This window comes from Myotis daubentonii, chromosome 10, assembly GCF_963259705.1.
Source record: "Myotis daubentonii chromosome 10, mMyoDau2.1, whole genome shotgun sequence".
Taxonomy (NCBI): domain Eukaryota; kingdom Metazoa; phylum Chordata; class Mammalia; order Chiroptera; family Vespertilionidae; genus Myotis; species Myotis daubentonii.
The window spans coordinates 19,670,402-19,690,938 of NC_081849.1; the positions used below are offsets into that span (position 1 = coordinate 19,670,402).

Here is a 20,537-nt window from a genome sequence, read left to right on the forward strand (position 1 = left end):
CCGATCCCTGCAGGCCACCGAGAGGGACCCCAGCTGTACATGAATTTGTGCACCAGGCCTCTAGTAGTTCAATATACAATGTGACAACAAGATAAGGCAAATGAAATTCCAGTTTGGGTACCTCCACCTTTCTCCCTTGAATCCTGATGCAGTGGCTGCCAAAGCCAGAAAGGACTTGGGGTAGGGTGTCTGGTCATGGGGAAAGCAGGTGTGGTTGGCCTGGCAGAAAGCTGGTGTGGTTGTCACTTCTACACAACCTGAATGACATTCTACTCCTCTAACTAAATGGTTTTTACCCCTTTTGAGAATTGTGTTTCACAGAAAGGCTCCAGACTAAAGAGTACTTAAATTCTTTGATGAAATCTTTGTGAATTTTCATGCAGAAATCCTTTACAGTGGCCCTAGCATAAGGCAGCACCACTAGCAATATTTATGTAATCTGTTAACTGGCCTTTGGGTTTGGTATAAATCTTCATTAGTTTGACATAGTCCCATATATCTTCCAACAGGTCTTCAAAAGTCCAGTGGTGATGGGCAGAAATGGGTAAGTAGTGAGCCACCTTATAGATGATAGCTGATTCTTCAGTGGAGATCTGGTCGATCTTACTTAATATACACATCCTGGGGATATACACTGTTTTCTTCCATTGTTTCGATGAGGTCATCTGATGCGGCATCACTCTGCAGAGTCACTTCAGCATGATGACGTTAGTATTCAATCAGGATGCTCTTCACAGTTTCAGCATCCAGCTCACTCTGAGGGCAAGCGGCCGTGAGGTTCATGCCTCCTTTATCCTTTTAATTACAGCCAGTGTTAGGTGGTTTGTTCTTCAAGTGAGTGTCAAGGCCTTCCAGCTCATTTTCAATGACCGTATGTCCTAAGATCTTCAGGACATTCAGAACAATCAAGATCACGTTATACATTCAAGTCACTGCAATGACTTGATAATCTCTACTTTTCCCATCTCTGGCATCCTCACTGATATCTGGGAGATTCAGGAGCTGGATCTTGGAACCTCTTGACACAGTGGTCAGAGTAGTGAAATCATAGATGGCTGCCGCATCAGAATATACCCCCAACAGGTGACTGACTAGTGTTGACTTCCCCACAGATGAAAATCCACAAACCCAATTCGAGCATTACCTGTGAGCCTTATGTGCCCCTGGGTGGTGGGCTATGGCCTTATTCTTTTGAGTCCTAGCCTTCTCCCTGCCATGGCCCCAGGTGCTCCTGCTTTGCATGAGGGAGTTACTTCCTACTTCTCATGAGAGAGTTCCATGGCACGTGGCTTTCCCCAGCCTAAGGGACAGCATGGGGTGGACTCTGCCCTCAGCCAATCTTCCTTTTTTTTTTTTTTTAGGGGTTTCTGTCACATTATATTGATATCTATTGATTTCAGAGAGGAAGGGAGAGGGAGAGAGAGATAGAAACATCAATGATGAGAGAGCATCATGGATTGGCTGCCTCCTGCACGCCACCTTCTGGGGATCAAGCCCACGACCAGGGCATATGCCCTGACCAGGAATGGAACCTGGTGACTCTTGTTTCCTGGGTCAGCGCTCAACCACTGAGCTGCACCTGGCTGGGCTGGTCACATCTTTATTGGGCATGGGTTACCCATTAAATGCGGCCCCCTGTGCGGGCGCCTGTGTGTGCAGGGGTATATTGTCAAAAACTACACTACACGCCGAGGGAAACAAAGCAGGAAGATGACTTCATTACAAGGGCTTCCACCTGCAAGCCAGAACCCTCAAGGCCATGGGAGAAATGAGTTCCGAGTTGCTTTACAGTATAAAAGGGTTCAATGGAGCAAGTGCGGAGGTTGTCTGGCTACTTTGATTGGTTGTGGGGGGTCGTCTTCTTACTTGGCTCAGGGTGGCTCGGTCAGAGGAGCAAAGGCTTGAGCTCAGAGATGCCATGAGCAGACTTGGCGCCCGGGGTGGCTGGTGTCCTCTGCTGAACTCTGAGAAGACCTGTAAATTCCTGCAATTTCTGAGGAAAGGCTAAGGTTTGTTTTCCTTTACTACGCCTGCTTCAGCGAACTCCATGTCGTCGCCAACCTAAGTGATTCCCTTTGTGTTTTGCTGTAAACTATCCTATGCACGTACCTATCCCCATCGCAGGAGGCCAGAGCTCTGGTGGGCTGGGAGGTCAAGCCCTTGTGCAAGAGGGTGTTAGAAAGAGACAGGTTCCAGAGGATGGCGGCTTCGGGGGCTGTGGCCTCCCCGCACGGGGAGGCAGCTCTGTCAGAACGGAGGGCTCTGTCCCAGCCCTCGGGGGACAGAGCAACCTCGGTTTCCCACCCACCCTCGGTCCTGGACTGTGGCCAGGTCAGCCTCCATTGGCAGGGAGGGATCCTAAAGACCGAGTGCTCCATGGGACCATTCCTTGGGCCCCTCTGCAGAGCCCATGACTCTTCATCTTTCATGATAATTTATATTGATCAAATATTTGGAGGAGGAATAATAAGTTAAATTAATGATTATCATAAAATCCAGTATGTCATGGTATATGAACTGTAGCTCAAGAATCACATTGATCGCTATGGCCAGGGCTTCCAGAACTATGTCGAATAAGAGTCGTGAAAGAGGGCATCCCTGTCTTGTTCCTGTTCTTAGGGGAAATGGCCTTAGTTTTTGCCCATTGAGTGTGATGTTGGCGGTAGGTTTGTCATATATGGCCTTTATATGTTGAGGTATGTTCCCTCTAGTCCCACTTTGCTGAGAGTTTTTATCAAGAAAGGGTGTTGGATTTTGTCAAATGCTTTTGCTGCATCAATTGATATGATTATGTGATTTTTGTCTTGTAGTGTGTTTATGTCATGTATCACATTTATTGATTTGTGAATATGGTACCAGCCTGGCATCCCCGGAGTAAATCCTACTTGGTCCTGGTGTACAATCTTTTTAATGTACTGCTGGATCTGATTTGCTAAAATTTTGTTGAGGATTTTAGCCTCTATGTTCATCAGGGATATTGGCCTGTAGTTCTCTTTCTTTGTCTTGTCGTTATCTGGTTTTGGGATTAGGGTGATGCTGGCCTCATAGAAAGAGTTTGGAAGTGTTCCTTTCTCTTGAAATTTAATAAAAAAATAGTTTGAGGAGTAGAGGTGTTAGTTCTTTAAATATTTATAGTCAACAATATTGTAATAAGCATGTATGGTGTCAGATAGGTACTAGATTTATTGGAGTGATCGCTTTGTAAGTTATATAGCTGTCTAACCACTGGGTTGTACACCTAAAACTAATATAATATTGTATGACAACTATAATTAAAAAATAAATTTTACTTGAAAAATTTTAAAAAATCACATTGATGTGAATTCTACTGATGCCCCTTTCACCATTTCTCCACTAGGCTGTAGTGTTTACAAGCAGACACTAAAGTGGGGATTTAGCAATAGCCACATTGTCTATAATTTTTCAGGTATCATGGAAAAGGAAAGTTTACAGAATTTAGAGGAAAAATATAACAATTTCACTTTTTAAAAAGTGTGCTTCCCCCCCCCCCCTGAAAATTGTGTTATTTGACCAGAGAGGAGTCTGGATTTTGTTGTGAAAGGGGTGGTTTATTCACATACAGAAAGGGGTGCCTTGATTAGTAGGAGTTAGTATGTGGTGACTTAGAATAAACTTAGTCAAAAAGCCCTTCATGTTTGTGAGGGCCTTCTGTCATTTCTTTATTGGAGCGTGGGGTGTGTCGTTTTATATGGTCCTCTTTATTCAGCGTGTGGGAAAGTTTGGCAGGTAAAGCAGAAACAGTGTATCATGCTTTTAGCCAATTTCTCAACAGTTTTTTTAGGACATACTTGAAGGCAAAATAGAGACATGCAGACAAGATGACTCTGAAGATGAGAGTAAATATATAGCTTTTATATCAATGGAACAAAATATCCCTACATAGAAGTTATACAAATAATTGGCACATTTCTGTTTGAAATTTATTAAAGATTTAAGACATAGAGGCATACTTATAAAACTGATCAGCATTCATCTAGCAGTACAAAATTAACAGATAATATAAAATGGAGAAAAATCAGTATTCCAAAATAACTCTAGAGTTGGAAATAATGTGTTGCATTTCATAAGCAGTATTTACATGAAAGGTACAGAATAGGCAAATTCATAGAGACAGAAAGTAGATTAGTGGTTAAGTAGGCCTGAGGAAAATGGGAAATTGGGAGTGCTGAAATGGTTTCTTTTTTGGAATGCTGAAATGTTTTGGAATTAGATAATGGTAATGGTTCCATGAATTTTGGAATATACTAAAAACCATTAAATTGTACACTTGAAAAGGGTGAATTTTATAGTAGTTAATTATATCTTGATAAAAGTTTAAAAAGGTATTTTTATGGTTAGTAAACTGGGAATAGAAGAAAACTTATGAAGAACAGAAGGAAACTGAGAGAGTAAATATTTTTTTATCTTGGACATATAGCCAGGTGAAACTCTAGTTGCATTCTCATAAACTTGTGCATTAAAAAAAGAATACAAATAGAAGTATATTATCTGTTTTTATTAAGCATTATTTAACTATTCTAACATGATATGTATCATATTTAAATACTGGAAAAGAGAAGGCAATATTATATTCAATGAGGTGATTTGATTACTTATGTAGAACACAAAGGATTTAAAATGAAAACGATTAGATTTAAAAGAATTCATAAAGGTGGTTAGATAAAATGAATTGTTTTAAAAAGTCAACAGCTTTCCCATATGTTATCAACAAACAAATATAACAAAATGAAATAGAAAGAGAGCTCATTTACAATAACAGCCTAAGTAATAAAATACTCTGGAATTAAATTCATGAATGATGTGCAAAAATGAAGCCCTTATATAGGTCTCAGGGATGGGCAATTGTAGCAGACTGAATGAAAACAATTTTGTGTATGTGCATATCTGCATTTTTCTAGGTAAAGAATCTAAAATTTCCATAAGATTCTCAAATGGCTGTAAGAAATAAGGAAGTTTTTTTTATCATTGCCTATAAAACAGCAGTATCTGTGTAATACCTTAATCAATAAAGAAATTAAAGATTGAAAAAAAGAATACATTAAGAGATGGAAGAATAGTTTGATTGACAAGTTGAAATAGACAAGTGGAAGCATATAGAAAACAAAAATTAAAAACTAGTATATTTATGTATTTGTTGTATGATAAAGGTGACATCTCTAATAATAGAAGATAATGGATTATTAAAGAAAGATTTTTCAAGAAAATAGTTATTCAGAAAAATAATATTTTGCTTCTTCCCATATATCAAAATTCATATTTATTGAAGACTTTATATAAAAATTATTTCTAAAATATGTAATGGAAAAAATATAGGTGAATTTTTATGTAATGCATGAGTCTTAAGACCTCAAACTATTATTATTATTATTTTAAAATAATTTTTTTATTGATTTCAGAGAGGAAGGGAGAGGGAGAGAGAGAAAGAAACCTCAAGGATGAAAGAGAATCATTGACTGGCTGCTTCCTGTACGCCCCCAACTGGGGATCAAGCCCACAACCTGGTCATGTGCCCGGACCAGGAATTGAACCCCGACATCCTGATTCATAGGTCAATGCTCAACCACTGAGCTACACCAGCCGGGCAGCAAACAAACCATTATTCACAATGAATATAAGAACTTCACACAGAGTATAAGAGGCAAATATCAAATCAGGAAAAACATTGCAATATAGTTGACAAGTTTTAATGTCATTAATCCATAATTCTCTAAAAGACCTAAAATAGAAAGATCAAAAGAAAAAAGTGATGATAGGCCAAGAATAAAAAAGCAATTTCTCAGAAGAAATACTAATAACCAGTAGACATAAAGTGTTCAAGTGAACTAGTAATCAAAGATATTTAATACTAAACACCAAATGTTTAAACCGGAGACAGGAAATGGATCTTTCCATTTATATACTGATGGTTGGGCTCTAAATTCCCATCATGTGTGTTGTTGTTTTTTGAATAGCAGTTTTCCAATATCTATCAAAAGCCTTAAAAATGTGCATAAAATATGACCCATTAATCACTGTTTTCAGAATGTATCCTAGAGAAAGAATTGCTCAAATACTCACAAATGTGTATTTATTTGAGAATTGTTTTTGCAGCACTTTTTCTAATGGTGGCCATTTAAAAAGTATTAAGTAGGTTAAAGGAGTTGTGGCTGTGGTGGCAGTCTTTTCCAAAAGCAGACGTCACAGTATTTCCAGTCCCACATGCTCTTTCTTAACCTTATCACTCCCCCATTTGCAATTTGAGTCTGTGTTCCCGCCCCTCCCCACCCCTCCACACCCTAACCCCCCACCCTGAACCTAGGCAGGACTCTCTCACTGAGTAGCATATGATCAAAGTGAAGTTGGGTGACTTTTAAAGGCAGTATGAGTATCCACCTGGCTCTCTTTTGGAATTTTTCTCCCTTGAAACCCATGTTGTTGTCTGGAAGCCCAGAGCACATGGCAAGGTCACCTGTCGGCGTTCCAGAAGAAAGCCCCAGCTGAGGCCGCTGCTGACAACCAGCATGTGCCAGTCAGGTAAGTGAATGAGATTTCAGATGATTCCAGCCTTCCAGCCTTTCAGCCACTACAGCTGATGCTAATTAGAGCAGAGACCAGTTGTTGAGCTCTTCAAAACTGCCGATTCATTAGCAAAACAAATGTTGTTTTCAGTCAGGTATGTTTTGAAGGGGGTTGTTATATAGCCTTAGGACCTGGAACAATGTTTCATCTAAAACTGGAATATTATGAAGCCATTACAAAGGCAAATATAGGTGAATAAATAGATATCATAAGACTTTAAAGACATTTCCAAAGTGCAACTTAGAAAAAGGGGGGGTCATAAGGCTATATATAATTACATTTTGTGTGTGTGCACAAAAATGAGTATAAATATCCCACAGTCAGCATAGGCAGAAAAAGAGGTTGATAAAGTATTTACCAACATTTCTAATTGTTCTTCAAGTAGATGTTGACCATTTGTTCCATAAGGATGAAACACATTTAGACTTAATTTAATCAACAAGTGAAGAACAAAAAAATATAGAGAAACCTGGCTCAATAGCTGTTCATAAGAGAAAGACAGTTTTTTTAGTTGATTACAAGTTCAAAATCAGCCAACAGTGTGCTTCAACTGCCAAAATGTTAATGCAAACGTAGGTGGCAATTTCACAGTTTTAGAGTCCGGAGGACTAGAGGCAATAGGGCTGTCATATGACACACCGAAGAGATCACACTCTGTGATATCATGGATTAAGAGGCTCAGCAACTAGATTTCTTCCAGCAGAAAGTGACCGGGATAGTGGTGGGGACTACAGCAAGGTTCTATGGGGACAGTAGAAACAACAGGGATCCAGTTGTGTTAGATAGAAAAAGCATGCCAGGTATGTGCAGAGAAGTAGCGTTAGGCTACATCTGGATCATTTTAGAGAGCAAGAATTGAACAATAAAACCTCAAAGAGACAGATTTGGCTCAAATGAAGACAATACTCTCAATTAAACTGAATTATTAAAAAATTGAAGGGTCAGCTGACAGAGGTAGTACTAGTCCTTGGCTCTGGTGTTGAGGCTCCAGGTGTCAGTAGGTTTAGACAGAAACTCTGAACTTCCTAGGAGGTCTAACTGGGTATCAGTTAAGTTCCAACCCTGCCAAAATCTACAGACGTCTCTGTCATAATGTCAGAGTCCCAGCAATACACTGTCCGGGCAGGCCAGTGCATTCCCATTTACAAATCACTCTTTGGCATACTCTTTTTCAACATCCTGATTTTCTGAATTGCCAATCTTTGGTAATAAGCACAGCTGACCTAAGTGTGTCAGTGATTGTCTCCAAATTAAGGACTCATATTTCTGAAGATGATGTGTCTTATTTAAACTTCCTTAATAAAACTCTCTGGCTTTGATTGTCAGTGCTTGTCTCCCTCCACACAGCACAAAATATACTTTGGCCATTTCTTTTTTTTCTTTTCTTTTTTTTGTTTTTTGTTTAAATATATTTTATTGATTTTTTACAGAGAGGAAGGGAGAGGGATAGAGAGTTAGAAACATTGATGAGAGAGAAACATCGACCAGTTGCCTCCTGCACACCCCCGACTGGGGATGTGCCCGCAACCAACGTACATGCCCTTGACTGGAATTTAACCCAGGACCCTTCAGTCCCCAGGCTGACGCTCTATCCACTGAGCCAAACTGGTCAGGGCCTTTGGCCATTTCTTAGGTGATTTTATTAATGTAGACAGCTCATCTTAGTCATTTAGTTTCATTAAGCAAAGTTTTAGGCTTTTTTATCTAGAGGAGCTGAGTGTAGATCTGTCTCCTATTTGCTTTTTTAAAGTGAGTTTCCTGACATATTGGAAAACTCTGGTTAGCTGTAGATAGAAGATTTTATAAAGTTACTTAACGAAAAAGATACAGCCCTCTTTTTTTCCCCACCAGCAATTATGAGGAACTAATTTAAATGGAGCATTTGAAATAAAAATTATATCCTCTACAGTTTTGTTATGATCCTTGCAATTTTCCTGTCATAAAAATCATTACTCTGCCCTCTCACCCTCAGCTTTTGCAAGGACTGATAGACATGGTAAAACTTCACCTTACCTTTGCAAAAATGTAGGCAGGGGTCTCTTACAATCTTGATATTTGGGCTAAATGGTCCTTTGGTTTTGAAAACAGAAGGTGAGAGGGGTTATAAAATTAAGAGCATAGTCCCAGGGATTATATGGTTCAATTCTCTTGACTTTCATCTAGACACATTCAAATAATTGGACCCAGCATGTGTCACTGAATCATAGGGAAATTTTATGTATCTAAAAACCATTAAATTTGGGTTATTAAACTGTACCTAAAGCAACCTTAAGCAGTTCTTAACCTACCTCAGTCAAAATCTTATATAATAGCAGAGAAACTCTGTGGATAATATTCAGGAGAAAATAGAGGTATGAAATAGATATTTAAATATTCCATTTACTAGAAACAATGTCTCTTTAGAATATTTTTAATAAAACAATTTAAGCATTTTTTTGTGGAAATTTTAAAGACACATTCACACTTAGAAGATAAATAGAAACAGAAGCAAAATAAGCAGAGCTATATGAATGCATGGTATTTTAAAGTCTTTACTAGTCATTTGGAAAGCTTTCCAATTATGTTCAAGTGATCTTCACTGACTATTTACCACTAGTTGAGACATAAATCACTTATTCCTAGGACTACACCATATATGGCTACCTTTTGCTTCACTAGTTGTGGAAATTCCTAAACTACTTGGCAAATTGGTGAAATGTCCTTTTTCTTGCAGGAAATCCATATAATGGTATATCGGAAAGGAGGACTTGCATTGATTTCCCCTTGTCCCCTTGAATGGGAGCCATTCAGTTGGATCAATTAATTCCCACCAGCGACCTCTGTGCATTTGGTGGGCAGCCCCTGAATTCTATTATCTTTTATTGATCAAGCACCAAAGAAAGTTTGATCTCATTGACAGATATGAATAGGATATATACAAAATCAGACAATAAAAATCCTGCCTCTAAAAAACACCCACATTTTAGCTTAGTAATAGTCTCTAAGTGTAAAGCACTGCAAGATGAACATATAATCAAACATGATGATCCCCTCATTTCCCCTGGGAGTAAATATATACCTGAATTATGGATTGATCATTGGATTTGAGAGGATCTCAAGTTTGGAAGTAAAAATTGTAGTCATTATGAAGTACACATTGAGAAATCACAATCATGTTTTCAGATCTTATTACCCTCTCTGCCTTTGCTCCATACCTAGTAATTTCACTCTATGACAGGTTGTAGTAATGGTGGAATTTTTGGGTTTTAGGGTATGATGATCTGTGTCCTAACCCAGCGCTATTACTTACCAAATCTGTGACTTAGACAAGTTACTTAGCATTCTTAGGTTCTGGATTCCTTATCTTTAAAATAGGGATGGTACTCCTACCTCATGATTTTGTGAAGATTAAATAGTCGAATGCAAGTAACATACTCAGGGCAAGGCCTCGTGGAGGCTGTAGTGTAGGACTCAATGATTATAGCCAGTCTTGCTATTATCACGTTGACAGTATTTGTTGTACACAAAAGGAAGAAATAACAATCCTTGCACTTTGCACTGATTTTGCTCTCCATTAGTTTATGTGTGCTTGAGCAGGAATTTTCTGTGTACTCTGTGGTTGCTATTGCTTACTTTCATATACTTCAGCATTCTTTTTAGGAGAATAATGTGCAGTCTTGAAGACTGACTACATAAAAGTGGCATCTTCCCTAAGAAATTGCTCTAATTTACAGGAGCCAGGTGCCTGAAATTTGATAAGTGTGCCACTACAAGAAGGATTTTTTAAATTTAGTGACACACAGTTTCCTTTTTCTAGTAAAAGTATCTCAAAGAAATCAAAAGAATGATTTGTCTCTCCTTGGAAAGTAATTTATACATTATGATTTCTTTAGTTCTAAGACAACATAAATGTCATTTGGAACAAGAATAAGTGAAGGATCCGGGTTCAACTATAAACTTGTCAATAACATCAGTGGTTCTCAAACCTGGCAGCTCATCCAGATACTCTTGGAAAGTCTAAAATAAAGGCTTCTGAAAAATCTTTGTCCATTGAGAGCTGACTAGGTGCATTAGAGGTGGGGGTCTGGTTACTAAGTGGACTAGTGGAGATCTTGCATTCCAGGGAGGAAGGAATGGGAGTACCAGAAGAGGACTAAAGCTAAGATCATGTCCAGTTATGAGACCCATGGGGCTGGCACATTCTTCCTGTTTCTCTGCTGCTCAGAATTTTATCCTGATTCTTTTTTAATTTCCTTAGAAAACTTGGCAAAACTACAGACAAATTACTAACGGTCCAATTGTGGTTATTAATCTTCTAACTGCCATCAACATGTCCTTTGAAGGGTAAGAATCCCAGGGCTATGAGAGTATTTTGCCCCAGAGGCAGCTTGAGCAACCAAGAAGCATAGGACCAGGAATTGCAAATATCTTCTATGTTTGACCAATATATTCAGTGTGCATTCCTGATTTAAGCATTTATTTTAAAGATGCCTACTTCATTCTGAGAATATGAATGGTTTGAAGGATTATTCTAATACAGAGGGTCCATCTTAGACAACCTCCAAGACTGTCAGCTCTTTAGTATTTTGCAGTCCTGATATGGCTTTTAAAGGAGATATTATCAAAATTCTAAGCCCTGTGTATTATTACAGAGAACCGGAATAAATCAAGCAATCCTTGGAGAATTTGGAGTCACACTTTATTATTATTACGCGTGGGCCCAGAGAAAAATGCCTTTCAAATTCTGGGCCAAGCTACAAGCAGAACTTCCCTTTTTATGAAAGAGCCAGCCCTATGTGTGCTTAGTGGTTATCTCGCTGGTGGCCTTGAAAAAAGCACACTTCTATCCAATTAAATATACACCTGGCATGGCATTGAGAGTATGGGCGTATCTAGTCTCTGGCCTACAAGGTCAGACAGCTAAGCTTATCTTCCTCATTATTCAAACAGGCTAACGCAGGCTAGAAAGCAAAGCTATTAATTTTTTTAGAATAAGAGGCCGTCTAAAGAATAGCAGAGAATTCCAAACAGTAGTTTTACAAAATAGGGGTTAGCCTTCTCAGTATGAAGTCAGAGGGCAGTAGCACAGGCTTGGATTTATGGTACTCGGAAAGAAGCTGTGCTTTCTTTAGTTTTCCTCATTTCAGTGAATGCAGGGTGATGAGACCTTCCGGTGTGCCCGGTATTGCAGAGTGCAAAATGGCTGTAATACTCGGCAGTAACTATCACCAAAAGGTGGAGCCTGATTCCTCACCCCTTAAATCTAGAGCGGGCCTGGCGATCTTCTCTTGAAACATTGAGTGTAGTAGAAATGATGAGTTACACGTAAGGAATATGAGTTATGAGCCTAGGTCTCCAAATGTCTTCTAGCTTCACCTTTCGTTGCTTGTAGAACTCCGTTGCCACCATGTGGATGAGACACCCTGGCAGATGCCTCGCCTATAAAATTAACCCAACTTCACAGAGTTCATTTAGGATTAATTAGCTAATATGCACGAATTCCCTGAAAGGGCACCTAGCACATGGGAAGTAGTCTGTGGCACATTTGCTCCCATACCCCTCGCTTGATAACAGCCAGACATATGAGTCTAGACTCAAATCAGAGGCCATCTAGATAATTCACCATCACCTGGCCTTCTCCGCTCAGCCTGGGAGCCCAGAGGAAATAAACTAAGCAGGTTCCTAAGACTCAGAATCATGAGCTAAATAAATGTTGCTTAAATCCAATGGGTAGTATGCTGTGTAGCAAAAGCCAACCTACACACCTGGAACAGTCCTAGTTTAGACCCGTCATCATAGTGTAATTATTAGTAATGCCTCCTTTCACTCTCAAAACTATGCCTGTGTAAGTGTAAGTTCTACTACCAATTTAAGTAACTCGTGCCCGCATCTAATTATTTGCCAAGCAGATTTTCCACTTAACATTGTCAATTAGATAGTTATTTTCTAATAAACCCCTCAAATGAATTCCTATGTCATTTAGAATAAGATTCAAACCTCTTTTATGATTTTATATCTTCTGGCCCAGTCCCCACCTCTATAGATTTCACTCATGCCCTTCTCCCTCTGGTTCCACAGTCCAGGACACTGGCCTCCTTTTTGTTCTGCAAACATGGGGAGGTGTTTGTTTTTTAAAACTCTGGGACTTTGTTTTCCCTTCTGCGTGTAAGGTTCTTCCTCCTGACCTTCACACCCTTTAAGGCTCAGCGCAGTGCCACAAGCCCTGAGAAGCCTTCCTTGACTCCACTACTAAAAGGAGCTTCACCTCAGCCTTACCACATGCTTTCCATTTCCATTATATCATTTATCACAAAATGTAATTAAAAATACCTGAGTTCACTTGGTCCCCACCAGCAGTTTCTCCCACTGAAAAGTAATCCCTCTGGGAGAACGGCTTCCTGAGGTCTTAGGAGCGCACGTGCAGAGAGGAGCTAAGTCAATATTTGGTGAATCAGTGCTGTGTGCTCAACACTGGACGTAGAATTGAGAGGCCTGGATTTGATGTTTTTTTTTCTCTTCTGTTTCTATGGTGTTTTATTTTGCGTAAGTTATTTATCCTTGTGGCGCTTTTTTGTTATCTTGAACATTTAGGAAATGGGATGTTAAATGTGATAATGAACATAAGAGTGCAAGGTTGTTTGGAATGTGTTATTAAATATCAGCTATGATGATTTGCCTTTATCTCGTCAAATGATGTGATCCTCTTACATCAAATATATATTTAAAATACTTTTAAAAAGATTAAGTGCTTTTATTAAGGTCTAAGGTCCTTGCTGGCCTGTAATTATCTCAGAGTGAAAAAAGCACTGCCAACCCCATTCCATCCTGTCTTGTATCCTGTGGGTTATTATTTTTTTGTTGAGTGTGATTGAGCTGAAGGCAAAATAATAGTAGTGGCTCATCCTACTATAAGTCTTGTCTTCTGTAATTTATTTCATGTCTTTCATATTATAGCTTTTTTTTAAAGCTCATTTTGAAACAGACATATCGATTAGTTCTTCATATAGGTGCTTTTCATGACAACTGAAACAATATCTTAGAGTGATAGCTCATCATACCACCTCAATATAGCTTTGAAAATGATGAGATTTGCTCCTAATTTGATGTCGAATGATTACAAAACTAGAACTATGGGGATCAAAAAGCCAGTGCTGTTTTCAAAGAAATACTTCTGAATAACAGCACATGTAGATAGAATGCAATGCAATTATTCTATTAATAAATAAAATGACTAATGTATAGCTATGTAATACAGTGGAAACATATTTCACAAGGGCCTTTTAAAATGAATTGATATGGCCCTAGCTGGTTTGGCTCAGTGGATAGAGTGTTGGCCTGGGGACTAAAGGGTTCCGGGTTCAATTCCGGTCAAGGGCACATGCCTGGGTTGTGGGCTTGAGCCCCAGTGCGGGGGCATGCAGGAGGCAGCCAATCAATGATTCTCTCTCATCATTGATGTTTCTATCTCTCCCGCCCTTTCCCTTCCTCTCTGAAATCAGTAAAAATATATTTAAAAATAAATAATTAAAATGAATGGATATATAAAACAATTCAAATAAAAGGAAACAAGCTATATGTTAAATAGGGTTATCCTCAAAGGCATATTGATAGCACCTGCAAAATCCATATTTTTTACATTTATAAATTATCCTAAGTGCTCTCTGTTAAACACTTGCCCAGGACTGACGATGGCAAGACCGTGATCTTGACAGTTTGGGCCTTGGCTTTTCTCTCTCCGTTTGGCACCCCTCGCCAAGTGGAGCATAAATAACTCACACTCAGGATAGGCAGTAGTTTTCCTCTTTTTTCTTTTTCTCAAACTGACAGTGTATCATATATACATAGTAAACCTTTCAAACAGTACAAAGGTGTTCATAGTAAAATCTCACTGTCGATCCTTATTCCTCTCACTGTCGATCCTTATTCCTCTAGTCCCTCCAGAAGCAACCACTGCTGAGTTTCTCTAATATGTCTGTTCTACGCACACACATACATATTTTATATACATGTAGATGATGTTTATCTTAAGTATGGAGGAGACTCTCTTCTCCCCCAGTGGTTCTCTCTTTTGGACAACTTTTGTTTTGTTTTGTTAATCCTCAGTCGAGGATATTTTTTCCATTGATTTTTTTAGACAGAGTAGAAGGGAGAGGGAGAGACAGAAACGTCCAAGCGAGAGAGACACATTGATTGGTTGCCTCCTGCACACACCCCAACCAGAGCCAGGGATCAAGCCTGCAACCAAGGTATGTGCCCTTGACCAGAATCAAACCCGGGACCCTTCAGTCTGCAGGCCGACACTCTATCTACTGAGCCAAACCGGCTACAGCTGGACAACTTTCTTAACCTCTGTTTCTCTCAGATGCCTCATCTACATAATTAACCCAACTTCATAGAGTTCATTTGGGATTAATTGGTTATTATGCATGAATCCCCTGGGAAAGCATCTAGCACAAGGGAAGCACTCTGTGTTAGCTATTGTTGTATTCATGGTTTTGCCCAACATCTTGCATCACTGTGATTGACATAATTGTATTTTAATAGGTGTATTTAAATTTTGAATCCAAATGATTTCAACTGGAGAAAAAAGTCCTATGGTGCAGACTTTAAAAAGCTGTACATAAACAAATTCTTAGCACTTTCTAAGGAATATTGAATAATCTTTTAAGCATGACCTTAGAATAAAAACTTTATTTGCTACAGAGGAAATTTGATCTTTTCTTAGATACCTTTACTCTAATGCAAAATGCCAGGAGAAAATAAAGCAATACAAGTGGGACTTTTATCTATTTCTTTGTTTTTACTCATCTGCTCATTTATTTGTTTAAAATATATTTACTGTGCCTTTATATTGACACAAACCTAGGTGAATAAGAGGCAAATAAAATAATCACAGTCTTCAAAGTCTCTGTTATCATGGAATTTACAGGATGATGGGGAAGAAATTAATTACTGAAATAATTATATACAGGATATTATTACAAAAGTAGAAATACAAGGCATGTTAGTTTGTGTGTATAACCTAGTCTGGTGTAAGGTGTGAGGGAAGCCCTTTCAGTTGAAGTTTGAAGGAAAAAGATTTTGATTGCAGAATTTTATTTCCAGCCAAGTTGTCATTCAATTCTGAAGGCAACTGAGAGTTATTTTCTTTTATTGAAAGGCTTATAAAATATACCACTCATATATTTTTTAAAGCACATTGTTGGATGATATATTCTAATAGAATCTTTTTCTCATTCTCCTTTTCTTGACAAAACCCTTATTCTTTCTGTCTGTACAGAAATCTGCAGACTCAATTTGAATGCTTACCCAAGTTATTGTGTACTTTATTTCATTTCTTACTTCATAGGGTTTGTGTTTGTTTATGCTATTGTGCTTTTAGTGTGACTATGCTTTTAATTTTAGTATTTATTATTAATAATAATGTAAAATTTATATGTAATACTAGTGTACATTAAAATTTTAGGCTTATGGTCTATCTGTGAAAATAAAAATTCCAGTTCTCATGCTGTAATATATTTGATTTTTCTCATATTAATGCATATTTTGATATTACAAAGGTGAGATTTCACTATTAGACAATATACTACAGTGAGTGTGTATATCTATATCATTTTTTACCTGTGCAAGCATGTCTGAAAAAATATGTTATATGTTGGGCTGTTGTGTCAAAGATTTCTGCAATTTTGATAGTTATTATCAAATTTTTGTTCATAAGAATTGTACCAATATACATTTTAATCACTAATACAGGGTGTCCCAAAAACAAAGTTGGAGGAATCATAATAACAGATATCAAGTTATACTACAAAGCCACTGTAATCAAAACAGCCTGGTACTGGCACAAGAACAGGCATATAGGTCAATGGAACAGAACAGAGAACCCAGAAATTGATCCAAGCCATTATGCTCAATTAATATTTGACAAAGGAGGCAAGAGCATACAATGAAGTAAAGATAGTCTCTTCAATAAATGTTGTTGAGAAAATTGGACAGGTACATTCAAAAAATGTAACTAGACAACCAACTTACACAATATACAATAACACTAGTAAACTCAAGATGGACAAAAGACTTAAATGTAAGTCATGAAATCATAAAAATCTTACAAGAAACCATTGCCAGCAAAATCTCAGACATTTCTTGTAGTAATATGCTTACTGATACATGTCCTAGAGCAAAGGAAATTAAGGAGAAAATAATCAAATGGGACTAAATCAAAATAAAAACTTCTGCACAGCAAAAGAAACCATCAACAAAATGAAAAGAGAGCCCACTGTATGGGAGAACAGATTTGTCAATGATATATCTGATAAGGGGTTAGTTTCCAAAATATATAGGGAACACATGCCACTTAACAAAAGTTAGACAAACAAGCCAATTAAAAAGTGGGCAAAGTCCTAAATAGACACTTCTCCAAAGTAGACATTCAGAAAGCCAAGAGACCTATGGGAAAAAAAAATGCTCAAGGTCACTAATCATTGGAGAGATGCAAATTAAAATGACAATGATGTGTCACCTCACACCTGTAAAAATGGCTATCATCAACAAATCAACAAATGACAAGTGTTGGCAAGGATGTGGAGAAAAGGGAACCCTAGTACACCGCTGATGGGAATGCAGACTGGTGCAGCCACTGTACAAAACTGTATGGAGTTTCCTCAAAAAATTAAAAATGGGACTCCTAGTTTTCCCACTTCTAGGAATATATCCTAAGAAACAAGAAACACCAAACAGAAAGAATATATGCACCCCTATGTTCATAGCAGTACAATTTACAATAGGTAAGAATGAGTGGATAAAAAAACAACTGTGGTACATTTACACAATGCAATACTATTTGGCTGTAAAAAAGAAGGATCTCTTACCCTTTGCAGCAGCATAGATGCTATTACACTAAGCAAAATAAGCCAGTCAGAGAAAGATAAATACCCCTGATCTCACTCATATGTGGAATATAATGAACAAAATAAACTGATGAATAAAATAGAACCAGAGACATAGATGCATGAAACAGGTTGACAAATTTCAGAGGGAAGAGGAAGGGATGGGGGGGGCTGAGCAGGGAGGGATTAACTGGAGAATTTACATGCATATATGCATAACCCATGGGCACAGACAATTAGAATGGTGAATGCCTGAGAGGAGTGGGTACAGGGTGTAGGGGATCAATGGGAAAAGAAACACAAACAAAGGGGACATCTGTAATACTTTCAACAATAAAGATAAATTTTTAGAAAGTACTTAAAAACAAAAACCAAACAACCCCCCCCCCACATACCCACCCAAGTCTTTTTTTTTTTAAATTAAATCTTTATTGTTCAGATTATTACATTTGTTCCTTTTTTTCCCCCCCCATAACTCCCCTCCTCCCAGTTCCCACCCCACCCTCCGCCCTCACTCCCCACCCACTGTCCTCATCCATAGGTGCACGATTTTTGTCCAGTCTCTTCCCACATCTCCCACACCCCTTTCCCCCCCAAGAATAGTCAGTCCATTCCCTTTCTATGTCCCTGATTCTATTATAATCACCAGTTCATTCTGTTCATCAGATTATTTATTCACTTGATTCTTAGATTCACTTGTTGATAGATGCATATTTGTTGTTCATAATTTGTATCTTTACCTTTTTCTTCCTCTTCCTCTTCCTCTTCTTAAAGGATACCTTTCAGCATTTCATATAATCCTGGTTTGGTGGTGATGAACTCCTTTAGCTTTTCCTTATCTGTGAAGCTCTTTATCTGACCTTCAATTCTGAATGATAGCTTTGCTGGATAAAGTAATCTTGGTTGTAGGTTCTTGGTATTCATCACTTTGAATATTTCTTGCCACTCCCTTCTTGCCTGCAAAGTTTCTGTTGAGAAATCAGCTGACAGTCGTATGGGTATTCCCTTGTAGGTAACTGAGTTTCTTTCTCTTGCTGTTTTTAAGATTCTCTCTTTATCTTTTGCTCTTGGCATTTTAATTATGATGTGTCTTGGTGTGGTCCTCTTTGGATTCCTTTTGTTTGGGGTTCTCCGCGCTTCTTGGACCTGTAAGTCCATTTCTTTCACCAGGTGGGGGAAGTTTTCTGTCATTATTTCTTCAAATAGGTTTTCAATATCTTTCTCTCTCTCATCTTCTGGCACCCCTATAATTCTGATGTTGGTACACTTGAAGCTGTCCCAGAGGCTCCTTACACTAACAAATTCGTTATTTCAGTCCATGTGTGCTTAATTTCTAGTTGGTTCCCCAATATAAGATCGAGGGTCTTATTAGTTTTCGTGTAGATCTCATTAAGTTTATCGGCAGCTTCTAAACAGTTCTTGAGAGACCTTAAAAGTGTGGTTCTGAACTCTATTTCTTCCATTGACAATTTTGTCCTGTTTCTTTGTCTCCGCATTTTGTTATGCTTCCTTGGTGCACCCCCTAGTGGTCTTTGTTCGCAGTCTTATAGATAAATCTTGATTGTTGTAGCTAATTCCAGGGAGGGTTTGACCTCCAGGCCAAGTGGCTATGAGAATCAGCTGTGTCAGCAGTGAGAGAACTTCTGTCCTCTAGGGAGGTGCTAATCTAGCCTTTGCCTGAGGCTATCCGGCAAATGCCTCTGTGCAGGGCTTGGGCGGGGCGGGTCGCACAGGATCAACAGGGTGGGCCGGAGAGAGCAGTTATGGCAGCTCTCAGTCCTGTCCCCAGGGGCTCTGCCTCTCTGAGTCCCAGCACCCCCTGCAAAGCTGGGAGAGAAAGCTGCACTCGCTCTGACCAAAGCCAGACAGTCACGCTTCTCCCGTTTGAGTCTGGGTCCCTAAAGACTCGCCCGGATCTGGAGCTCAGAGTCTGCGACTCCCTCCCGATTGAAAACGCCAACCCCGCCCTCTGCCGCCAGCCCACTCCGCACACTCCGCACCTCAGAATTTGACTTCAGCACTGCGCCTCCTCTGAGTGTCCGTATGCGTTTCTCTTTCCTCCTAGTTGTAGGACTTCCACTCAGCCAGCGTTCCTGTGGTTCTGGGTGATGTCCGTTCCGTCTTTTAGTTTCACTTTTGAAGTAGTTGTTCAAAGCAGCAAACTCCGGCGTTAACCTATGCCGCCATCTTGGTTCTTGAGCCCACCCAAGTCTTGAGGATGAACTTTCTCTGCTCATTTTAGTGCATGAATAGCAATAGGATGAAAAACTCCTATAATGAAACGATTGCACTCATCAATCAAAGGTCTGCCTAAGTCTCTAAAACAGCAAGTGTAAGCATCCTGTTGGGACCTCACCATGAGATGGGCAATGCAATTAAATATCAAAATACTTGTCACAACATTTAACGCCAGGTGGCCATAGGCATAATCCCCGCATAGGTATATAGGTAACTACTTATGAGTTCAGTCTAATTATTTTCTCAAATTGTCTATGTCAGAGTTTGAAATCCCTACCGTTAGAGCCGCTGTGGTTTAAGTACCTGGTCTCTAGAGAGGCCGTGGCACAAATACACAACTATCACACAGAAGGGAGAGATCTTTTATGAATTCGTTAGCACCTATTAATGTTCAGATTGGATAGGAAAGGGAATAGAAATCAAGCCAAATAAGTTCGATGGAGATGAGAGAAGTTTAGATAGTCTCAGGAGGGGGCCAACTGGAGCAGCAGACAAAGTGAATCATCTGCCCAGCTGGAAGGCTCGTCTAGGAGCTTTCTTATTGGGAAAAGAATAAACATCAAGTTGTAGTTCTGAGAAATAAGAACTATACTAATATCTCATTGCTCCGTCTTCAGTTACTGCAAAGAATATGGCACAGAATAGGCCCTCGATGAATATTTGTTGAATGAATGAGACATTCATAAATGAAATATATTTCTACTGCCTATATACTGCTAAAATATTGCAGAGTGTAAACTGAACGACATTTTTACATGCTCATGTAAGGCAGGAGCACTGAAGAACATAGAAAAATCATGTTGTAACAGGCTTTTGTTGACTTTTAAGAAATGTAAGGTGACGTATAGTAGACCT

General features: G+C 38.9%; 1 pseudogene; it reads right to left on the bottom strand.

Moving 5' to 3' along the window:
• Positions 1–292: 292 nt before the first annotated feature.
• On the bottom strand, positions 293–2,049 carry LOC132211330 (developmentally-regulated GTP-binding protein 1-like; annotated as a pseudogene).
• Between the last annotated feature and the right edge of the window lie 18,488 nt (positions 2,050–20,537).